The 11,406-nt window shown below is 35.2% G+C and overlaps 2 non-coding genes across 2 annotated transcripts; one reads left to right on the top strand and one right to left on the bottom strand.

The window, feature by feature from the left end:
• Positions 1-5,139: 5,139 nt before the first annotated feature.
• Positions 5,140-5,212, bottom strand: TRNAE-CUC (transfer RNA glutamic acid (anticodon CUC)). The gene has a single exon. It is a non-coding gene; the product is annotated as a tRNA-Glu (tRNA).
• A 1,829-nt stretch (positions 5,213-7,041) lies between these two features.
• Positions 7,042-7,112, top strand: TRNAG-GCC (transfer RNA glycine (anticodon GCC)). The gene has a single exon. It is a non-coding gene; the product is annotated as a tRNA-Gly (tRNA).
• Positions 7,113-11,406: the final 4,294 nt, after the last annotated feature.

The following is an 11,406-nucleotide window of genomic DNA, read 5'->3' as shown; positions in this document are numbered from 1 at the left end:
GGCTTGTCCTATTACCCGTCGCTCACTCTCTGGTTGGCTTGTCTTCTTAGGGCATTCTCCTATATCTTGGAAGACCAAAAAGCAGCATACTGTTTCGTTATCTTCGGCCGAGGCCGAATATCGCTCGATGTCCGCGCTTACATGTGAGCTTAAGTGGCTCAAGGGGTTGTTATTGAGTCTTGGGGTTCATCATCCTAAGGCCATTCCTCTCTTTTGTGATAGTCAATCTGCGCTCCATATTGCTAACAATCCTGTTTTTCATGAACGCACCAAACATATTGAGGTTGATTGTCATTTTGTTCGGGACGCCATTCAGGACGGTTTGATCGCCCCTTCCTATGTTCCCACTACTGAGCAGTTAGCTGACATTTTCACCAAAGCTCTCGGGAAATCTCAGTTTGATCTTCTTATGTCCAAGTTGGGCATTTCAGCTCCTCATGCTCCAACTTGAGGGGGGGTGTTACGTGATATTAGGGATTAATATTATCTTTTAGATACTATCTTATCTTTTGTAGGGAAGTTATTATCTTTGTTATCTTTGTTAGGATTTCTCTTGATTCTCTCCTCCTTGGAAGGATCCCTTTGTATATTTATCACGTATCAATGAATGAGAAACCCAAGCTTTTGAGTGCTCATTATACTTTGTCATATTCTTTATGTTGTGAGGACGTCGAATTGATTGGTGAAGAAGGTTATGTTGAGCTGAATTTGAGCTATGAAGTGATCAATCCACTTGACGTTGAATAAAAGGTTGGTTTTATAGATTGCGGATTATTGTGAGTTATTTGAATGTGATATTCTTTATGTTATGAGGACGTTGAATTGATTGGTGGAGAAGGTTATGTCGAGCTGAATTTGAGCTATGAAGTGATCAACCCAATTGGTTTTGTAGAATGTTGATTACTGTGAGTTATTTGAATGTGATATTCTTTATGTTATGAGGACGTCGAATTGATTGGTGGAGAAGGTTATTTTGAGCTGAATTTGAGCTATGAAGTGATCAACCCAATTGGTTTTGTAGAATGTGGATTACTTTGAGTTATTTGAATGTGATATTCTTTATGTTATGAGGACGTCGAATTGATTGGTGGAGAAGGTTATTTTGAGCTGAATTTCAGCTATGAAGTGATCAATCCAATTGATGTGAATAAAAGGTTGGTTTTATAGAATGTGGATTATTGTGAGTTATTTGAATGTGATATTTTTGATAATATTTATGTTATGAAGTGATTAAACCAATTGATCCTGAGTTGGAAGATGGTCAAGAGTAGCTGAGTTCCTGAGTTTGGAATTTGCAGCAAAGGACCTGAATAGTAGTCTAACATATGAAGTGAAGTTAGTATGGCAATAAAAGATTGGTTTTATAGAATGTGGATTATTGTGAGTTATTTGAATGTGATCTTTTTGATATTCTTTATGTTATCGGGATATTGAATCGATTGGTGGAGAAGATGAATTTGAGCTAATGAAGTGATCAACCCACTTGATGTAAATAAAAGATTGGTTTTATAGAATGTGGATTGTTGTGAGTTATTTGAATGTGATCTTTTTTATATTCTTCATGTTATTGGGACGTCGAATCCATTGGTGAAGAAGGTTATTTTGAGATGAATTTAAGTTATGAAGTGATCAGTTTGAGAGGATTTGAGATATCGGGGGAAGATTTTATCTAATGTTTTGTTGGGATATTGAAATGTTATAGGCTGGTGATGATTTGTTCACCTGTAATGCTTAGATAGAGGAAATTTAGGTTACATGGAAACATTTTTGAAGACATGGCACATGAGTAGTGTTACCTAGGGGCGGTACAAAGAATGGGTATGAGAATGCAATTTGCTATCCAATTTTGTTGACCATTATACTATAGGAGTGTATCACTTGCACGCATCGATTTGCCTTTTCTCGGATTGCTGTTGGAAACACCAATGTGTGTAACTGTAAGTGACAACATAAGCTGTTTTCTTGATAGTCTCTTTTTTCCTCGAAATGATCTATCTAGCTTTTTTGTCATTTCTATGTTTGATTAGTTAGTGTGGACTTGTGGTAGACTTGTTTATGTTGTTCATGTTTGAATAGGATATTGAGTTGCTGATAGCCTGATAGGTGGCTCATTGTGAACTTCTGCACGGTTACGATGTTTGGAGGAAAGGGAGAGGCTAATTAAGTGGATGGAAAGATACTGAAGAACACATAGAGTTTAAGGGATGATAATGAAAGTTTAAGGAATAATAACTGTGAAAAATTGCACGTTTTATCTTAAATGTGAAAAGTTCAACAACTAGTTTGAGGAAATGTTAGAATTATGCAGAGCACACACAACTAAAATATGATGGTTTGAGTTGTGCATTCCTCTTTTGTTATGACTTATGCATGCCTATCTTGTTAAATATAGGAAGTTGTTTCCTGTGAATGCATCTAGACTCTATGTCCTTCATTGTTTGTTCAACTTGTGAGGTGTTTGTTGTGGAGATTAAATCCAAGTTGCTCGGATGTGGCTAGTAGTAAGCAATCTTATAAGAAGTAAAACTTATTGGGTAGTAGTAAACTATGAAATGATGTCTTTGACAAGAAACACTAAAAGTGCAATTTCATGAGAAGTTCTACTTCCAGAAGTGGTGGAAGTTGTTTATGCAATCTTTCTTAGGTAAGTGAAACTTCGATGGTAATTGCGAATGTATAAACAATACAATTAGAGATACAATTACTACTACCACCTAATTATACACAACAAAATGTGAAGAAAAGAAATTATGAGTGAATTTTATATTATTTAGTTCATTATATTTACATTTCCAATGTGCATTCTCAACAGGGGCATATCATATGTTTCTAGTTAGCCACTTGATATTTCATCTCTGCATGCTTTGCCTTGCATCTACCAGCTTTGAGGGACATTTCATCCTCAATGACATAATCAGCCAAGTTTAAGTACCTCTCATGATTACCTAATTTTCCTCTCCATTGCGACCTACATGTCACACATTTTGTTAATCCTTTCTCTTGAGCCCTCTTCCAAGTCATCAAGCATTCTTCATGAATTGGAATCTTGCATGTTTCACAAGCCACTAATCTTTCCCCTGACCTCCTCATCTCCTCGAGGCATATCGGACATGTCGCACCCGCTTCCACTCCCATATATGGCTTTAGGTTAATTGCTCCGCGTATACCTAACTCGTTCTTTAGAAAGAAAACCTGGTGGAACCTTTGGCGTAGGATTTGACTTGCCAAGGACTTTGGTGAGCTTGGAGTGGCTTGAAGCCTCTCGATGTGTCTAGGCTTCAATGCTTGCTTCCTTAGGGAGGGGTCATCGAGTGGGACCCCTAGTACCTTGATGAGCACGAAAAGGATGTGCTTGCATGGGGTGGCACAATCAGGGCACGTGCATGTAGGGGTGGTTGATATGTTAACAATGTACACATTTCCCGTGGATCCTAAGACGTACAAGTGCGGGTCTGACCTGTATAAGAGGAGGAGATTATGGAGTAACGCATGTGTAGTGCGTTCGGCAAAGGCTTCCTTGGTAGGCTTAGTAGATCGAATGTTGTTCGGTTGTTTATCATGGTGGTGGTGTTGGTGGTTAGTAGAAAGTAGAACTTTGGATGTTTTTGTCTCCATGAAAGGAATATCAACGATGGGAGAATTTAGGTTAGGGGCAAGAAAATAGGATGGAAATTTCTCCCAATTTATAAGCAATGGAACTAGTCATTTATAGGAAATATATGAGTTGTAGTTTGTAGTAATCTGAAAATTAGTTGCTTATTTTACATCATTTTAGTTAATCGTACTATTTGTAGATATGTTTGACAACTTTTTCTCATAAAAAGGAAAAAACAATTTGTTTGACAACTTTTTCTCAAAAAAAGGAAAAAATATTTGTTTGACAACTCTGCAATTCATATTATCATTCTTTTTTCTTTTTCCCTTTTCTCTTTAGTTTGGCTTAATAGAAAACAAAAAGGGATACTAGCAACTAAAGTTTATATACTTGTTAGTCCACTATGTACACAATTTTACTCGTACGTGCATGAACGCAAAGTCCATGCATTATCAATTAATGTGGTGCAAACTGCAAATGTTAATTATATTCAATCTTCTAAAAAAAGACAAAGAAATAGAGATATTGTTATCTTCACAAATTCTTGGAAAACACAGTCTTATGTTAAGACTAACGTGAGATCCGCCCAAATCCAAGAGATATATGTTTTTCATCTAAGAGGTGAGATGGTAGAAGAAATTAGTCTGCAACCACTCGTAACAAGATGCTTTTAGTGAGGAGGGATTAATGATTTAAAAAATTATGCCCACCGTTATTTTTGTTCTTCCTATTTGAAACACTGACATTACTCACTAAAAATAATCTTCTAAATTATTCTCAATATATAAGAAAAAATTATAGTTATATGAGGTCTTGTTTGATTTGTTTTGATGAGTCATTATAATTAATTGTTATAATTTTTACTGTTGCAATTTAAGATATTTAACGTCAAAGAACTGCATTAATAAGTATACACAGTCAAATACGAAAAACAAAAGGAAACAAACGTGAGTATAAAACAACCACCATTATTTGAATGCTTTACAATTGTGTAAATATTGTAACTAAACTTATGGTAAACAAAATTCAAAAGTATTTTGTAGGTAAAATGTGTTATTTTTGGATAATGCAGTTTATGAATTTCTAACAAAAATATATACTTCATTTGTGTTTTTTCTATTGCAATAATTGAATTTTCACGCTTGTCAACGCATAACTTTAAATGTTAACATCTTTAATTAATTTTAAATAAAAATTATAAAATTTGATGTTTTAGAACTATATATATTGAGATAAATCTAACAAGATCTCATATTATTACTTTAAAGCCGTACCCGGCCCTGTTTCAGATTTGGACTTCTTTTGTTTTTTCCATCTCTTTCCCACATGTTTTTTTTTGTCCATTGGTGAGGATAAGGACTGATTGGAAGGAAGAGAATAGAGGAGATTTTGGTAGAACGTTCAAGGATAATTATCCCAACACATTTGTATATGAGATATTCAAACTTTCAAAAGTCTGTCCAAAAAATAGTAATTCAAAAGCAATGTGACAAGAAAATCATAACGAGGACGGAGGACCACACGTAACTTTTCACCAAAAAAGTTTCCGTTGCCGGGACTTGAACCCGGGTCTCTCGGGTGAGAGCCGAGTATCCTGACCAGCTAGACTACAACGGATTTGTTGTTTTTGTTATCAGAGACACTTAATTTTCTGATTCATTATATATTTTTCTGTTTTCTTTTTTCCACTTAGATACAGTATAAAAATGTTACAATAGAGTCAAAGTATATTGACATATTGTTTTCTAATGTTGAATCTCTATTTGGTAGGTTGATGATAATTGTGACTAATTATTTCCTCAATACCTTAAGTTGCAACACAAATCATTTATTAGGTTTGATATGCTATATGTTACCTTACAAAAAAAAAATATGATGATATATGTGTTATATGTTGTTGGATTCTTTTCAATGTGCTATAATTCACTTATATATTTTAACGGTTTTTTTACTAGATACTCTGAGTTTTCGATTTATTCACTAGGTACCCCCGCACTTTTAAAAATTCACCAAGTACCCCTCAGTAGTATGATAATACATCAACATGCCCATAATAATTCACGACGGTTGACACACCGTTAGTCTTGATCCTAATCAAATTCTAATTAGCTATAATTAATCTAACTAAATCCTAATTTATAATCCTAACCCCTAACTTCAAACTCTAACCCTGACCCCACCATCATGTAACGACCAACAAGTGAATGTAGAGGTTTATTTTTTTAAGAGGATGACAAACACATTCTACCCATCTTACTTACCCAGCTTCATATTACTTTGTTTCTTTTATCACACTTGTGAATGCAAAACTTTAATCATTAATACCTCAAATTATTTAGGAAGATTTGTCAGAAACCACCTTTTATAATCACTTTTTTGTGAGAAACCACCTTTAAAAAAATTTGGTTAATTAGCCACCTTTTTGGTTCTTTTTTTTGTTGGAAGCCACCACTTGCCAGAATCCGGCGTTGACCTTGATTTTTCGACGTTGACCATCAGATTTTCGCCATTTTTCCCCTTTATCTTTCTCCCCCCCTCCCTCCTCACATCCCCGACAACCCACCCTCCCCCCTCGCATCCCCGACAACCCCCCTTCTCTCTCCCATCCCCCGCCAACCCCCCCTCCTCCCTCGCAACCCGCCGGCAAACACCCCCCTATGACCATCCCCACCTTCCCAACCCTAAGCCCATCACCTCCCTCGCATCTCCCGACATCTTAGGTGGAAGAAATGGCGAAAATCTGGAAAAAAATGGCGAAAATTTGATGGTCAACGCCGGATTCCGGCAAGTGGTGGCTTTCAACAAAAAAAAAAAAACCAAAAAGGTGGCTAATTAACCAAATTTTTTTAAAAGGTGGTTTCCCACAAAAAAGTGATTATAAAAGGTGGTTTCTGACAAATTTTCCAATTATTTATAAGTCAATATTTGAAAAAGTTGATATTTTGAAACTATATATCGATATCAACCTAATATCTCCCACATGATAATATTTTTCATTACGTTGAATTTACAAAACACAGTCAAACGGGAGTGGCTAAATAGTGTAACATATAGTCAAAACATTTTAGGTAAGTATTTAGCTAGCTAAAAGTATCAAATTAGTGTTTGTGAAGCCTCTATTTATAATAAGTATTAAAATTATTGAAAATCAGAGGTAATATATTTAGTTACATGATTAGAAAATATAATTTTTTAAAATTGATACAAACCTAATAAAATTAGGCATGTCTATTTTTATATCTCTTTTGTTTTTATTAGTTGTTTCACTTTTACTTTTGCCAACCCACAAATAACATAATATTTTACATATCGGTTGTAAAAAAATAAAATCAAAGCATTTAACAATAAACTTAGAAATTAATATATTAGTGTCAAAATATATGAGAAGAAACGAGAATCTAATGTGAACGATCATCAATATTTTTTCTTCCATTTCTTCCAACGAAGCACCAGTGGTCTAGTGGTAGAATAGTACCCTGCCACGGTACAGACCCGGGTTCGATTCCCGGCTGGTGCATTTTTTGTTTTTCAGTTTTTTTTTTCCGGACATATACTATACTAGTCTTACATGCACGCAATGCGTGCGATAATGTGTGACAACAAATGAAGAAGAAAATAAATTAATTGGGTAGAAAAACTGTTTTTATATTTGTTTTCTCAAAAAACTAATGTTCAGTTTAAATATCCTACTTTCACCCTCTTTTCATTCAAATAAAGTAGTTAGTTATCCTCTATTTTTTTCCCTTTTATTTAGTTTTTCTATTTTTTGGTGTCCCCCATGTGTTGCCTTATATAATAGAGATCATTCTCTCTCCTTCTGTGTTATAGTATAATCACTGTTCATCTTTTGCAGATCACGCAATTATGGGTGGATCTAGAATAGGCGTTGAAACTATATTTCTAAGAGTCGATTTTTTATTTGAAGGGAACTACTAATTAAAATAGAGTTTTTGTGTAGAAACAACACTTTAAATTTTTTTTAGAGGGAAGGACCAATTAAAATACTTTTGTTGGCAACTTAATATCACATTACGATTTTCAGCCAAATTGTCAAGTTTTTACGGCCTTGACAATTTCTTTCCCTTCAAAACCTCGTGGTTCACCAAATTTTATCTATTGCTGCGCCTTGATTTATGGCGAAGCGAAATCGGCAATAATAAGCCACTTAAGAACGGCAACAATTAAGGATTATTCTACTAGTGGCTACCGTTGATAGAATCAGTAAATGGAATGTGAACTACAGTCTTAGTTGTGTTCCTTGTCAACAGGAAAATGAAAGTGTGCAACATTTGTTCTTCATGTCCCAATATTCTGCTGAAGTATGGGCAAGTATACTGTATGCATAGTAAGTTTAATCTTACTTAATACTTATCAAAGGAGAAATTTTGGGGAAGAGTGTAGAGTTGTTGCAAGTAAAGCTCATGGGAAAAGCAAGATGGCTAGAATTTATGAGGTTGTTCATGCTGTGTGGATCTATAGAAATAACGAAGTCTTTAATGATGTATGTATCCCTCCTCAACTATTAGTTAAGGGAATTATTTTTATGAGGTGGTTCACATAGGGAGTACTAATATGAACTTCTATCATACTTTATGTCATAAACTAAGTTGATTTTCGTAGTCTATATTTTAAAACTTCTTGACACATGCTAGAGAAAAAGTTACAAGTCATCTACCGCTAAAGTCCCAACATTGTGAGAAAAAAATGACTCAAAGAAATCAACTTGAGGAACCTTTTACAAACTATGTCATTCTCCTCACCCCTTTGTACTTTGTACTTTAGTTCATGCGTGCCCCCAACATCTTTGAAAAGTGAAAACAATATGTTCTATTGTCATACTTTGATCAATGTGTCGTTGAATGCTTCAAATTCCATTAAATAGCATCATTTTTTTTACATCGAAAAAGAGTACATCCTAATACTAATACAATCAAACAAAAACAAACTAATAATAACAAGAGTTTTATTAGCTCGTACATATTTTCGAAAGAAAAAACTAACTATTACGAGTCCCATCCAAAAGCAGTTTGTCTTGAGCGATGACGGCTGAGGTTGGGTTATATGTCTTGATGAAAAAGATCTGATATGAGAGGGAACCTGTTGTGATACGAAACTCTGACGATTTTCAAAGAGGATTGTCGCACTACAATTAGTAGACCTTAATGTCCATTAAGCACTAAATTCCAAGGTTCTTGAAAAGAAACATCCTCCTGGAATTCTACTGAATCAACTAACAATGAAGTCACGACCTTTGCTGACTTTTGACCCTGCTGCGAGGGTACCCGGAATTTAGTCTCATTAGACTGAAACTCGAAAGGTGTGGAGGTCGAAACTTGCTCCAAATCCATCGGAGGGCATCCCATAAGATGCATTTTTTAGGTGTGATGACACCTGAAGCCATCACGAGAAATTTGGGTGAGTTAGATTGATGAACATCGCCCCACTTATGGAAGACCACACCTTAACCTAAAAAACTCAAACATAAACTTGTCGGGGGAAGGGAAGACACGACACCACCAGGGGAGAGGGGGAGGGGAGACAGGACGCCGCTAGGGAGGGGGGAGGGGAGACACGACACTACCAGTGGGCGGGGGGATCGGAGACACGAATCACCATGGGATGGGAGGGGGGAGACACGAAAAAATAAGGGAGGGGGAGGACTCAACGTGGAGACCAATGCAACGTCGGGGACGGAGAAGGAAACACCACTAAAGAAAAACGAATAGAGGTGGGGGAACGATGGTTGACGAACAGGGGAAAGGATGGACTACCGGGGAGGGGAACAACCGAACAGGGACGACAAACAGGGGGGCTCGATTGACCTAAAGTTGAAGAAGAGAACCATTACAGGCTCGCCAGCGACCCTGCGGCCACCAGCAAGCCTGCTGTGCGGCGATTGATTTTAGGGTTTTGTTTTTTTGGAGTTCTTTGAGAGTGTGTGTGTGTTTCGGTAGGTTTTGGTACGACTAAGGGTGATAATGAGTCTGACCTGTTCCTGACCTGTTTGAATTCGACTCGATCAAAGTTCGGTCAAAACTCAACTTGTTGGCTTGCCTCAAGTTCGAATTGAGAACTTAACGAGCCGAGCTGAGTTATGACAAGCTCGGAGTGAACATACTCAATTACTTTTTTATATATGAAAATAATGTATTATGTATGTATATATAAATATATTTATTCTATATATTACACATAATATGTTAATAGTTTTATTGTCAAAAAATAAACTCAAAAAACAAAATATTCAAAAAAGAAACATAAAGAAGACTAAAGATAATAATAGGTCAAACTTGTTTGTGAACAACTCGATAACGGCTCGATCAACGCATGGTCAAAGCTCTGCTCGTTCACAAGTCACAACTTGGTTCGCCAAGTTTCAAGTTCGTCTCGAGCTCAATTAAACTTAAATGAACACGAACTAAGCTAACAAGAGTATTTTATGCTTGACTCGACCAATGTACGAACTTTGTGTGTGACCACAATATTAAGTTAATTGGTTAAACAACGGAAGCAATCTTACTACGTGTGGGAAAATCATTATCTCCTAAAATGTGCCGCAAATACGTGTTTAAATTAATGACAAATTTCTCTTCACATAATGTTAATATTACTTCACTTTATTGAAACGTTAATATTATCTCTTCGAAAAGTTTAAAAAAGAGGAAGTATACGATTTTCCGATGTCAAAAAAAAAAGAAAAAAAAAGTTTAAAAAAACACATCTTGTAAAATGAAATAAGTCAATTAAGCCACACAATAAGTTAATTTAAGATAATTCCACATATATAGTATCAAATATGAGTAATAAAATATTTCTGTGTAGAAGTCATAAAAAGAAGGATTTGATTGCATTGAGCAACTTTCATTGAATCATATTGTTTATTTTATTTCTTTTGAGAAAGTTTACAAGTTTGCATCAAACGAAATTACTAGGTAGTTTCTTGTCAGTTGAGAAAAGAATTTTCAAGGATTAAGTTTCTTTCTATCCTAGTGTAATGATGAGGCAAATGTTCACGAGAACATCAAAATTCAAAGGTCTTCGTTCGTTGACATATTACTTTAGCTAGTGTAGATTGAAAAGAGGAAAAAGAAGCTCTCTTTTATTGAGTCTATAACCACTATTTTGGTAGACGCTAACAAGTTGAGGTAATTAATAGGAATTATAGGGTATGTTTTGCAGGAACATCATACGCTAATGTTTATAGTATATTTCTATTATTTATGACAACACTTCTGAAAACCCTCGTCCTTTACATATCAAAATTAAAAAAATACATATCAAAATCATATAAATACAATTTTAATATGACAAAACCACGATAGTTGAGTAGATCTAACACTTTTGAAAACCCTCGTCCTTCGCATTGTTGTCTGATGCAACAATCTACAAGGGGTTTGTCGATCTTTTGTAATTTTGAAGTAGAACTAGATTCAATAATTCAAGTGATTGTAAAGGAAGTATTGACATATGTTGCAAGCTCGCACAAAATTCGATCAACAAATCCACCTCTTGAATTACAAAAAATAAACAAAGTCTCCAAACTCTCACATGGAGAGATAACCCTATGAATAGATATAACTCAATATAAAAGAACTCTCCTTTAGAAATAGAAGTTTATTAGAACCATTAACATAAAAAAAAGGAGAGGAGAAAGAAGGAGAAAAAAAGGGGAAAGGAGGCTATGCCTTGAGTTTTTCACTAAATTAGATAATCATAATAATGTATGTTGCTTACGTTTATGAGTGGAAATTATGAATAAGAAAGATTGTGAAGGTCAACCGTCAACGATCTATCATCTATTTGTGATGTAT

The sequence above is a fragment of the Beta vulgaris genome, chromosome 5 (assembly GCF_026745355.1).
Source record: "Beta vulgaris subsp. vulgaris cultivar EL10 chromosome 5, EL10.2, whole genome shotgun sequence".
Taxonomy (NCBI): domain Eukaryota; kingdom Viridiplantae; phylum Streptophyta; class Magnoliopsida; order Caryophyllales; family Amaranthaceae; genus Beta; species Beta vulgaris.
Note: the sequence above shows the minus strand (reverse complement) of the source record. Positions and strands in the feature narration are given on the sequence as shown.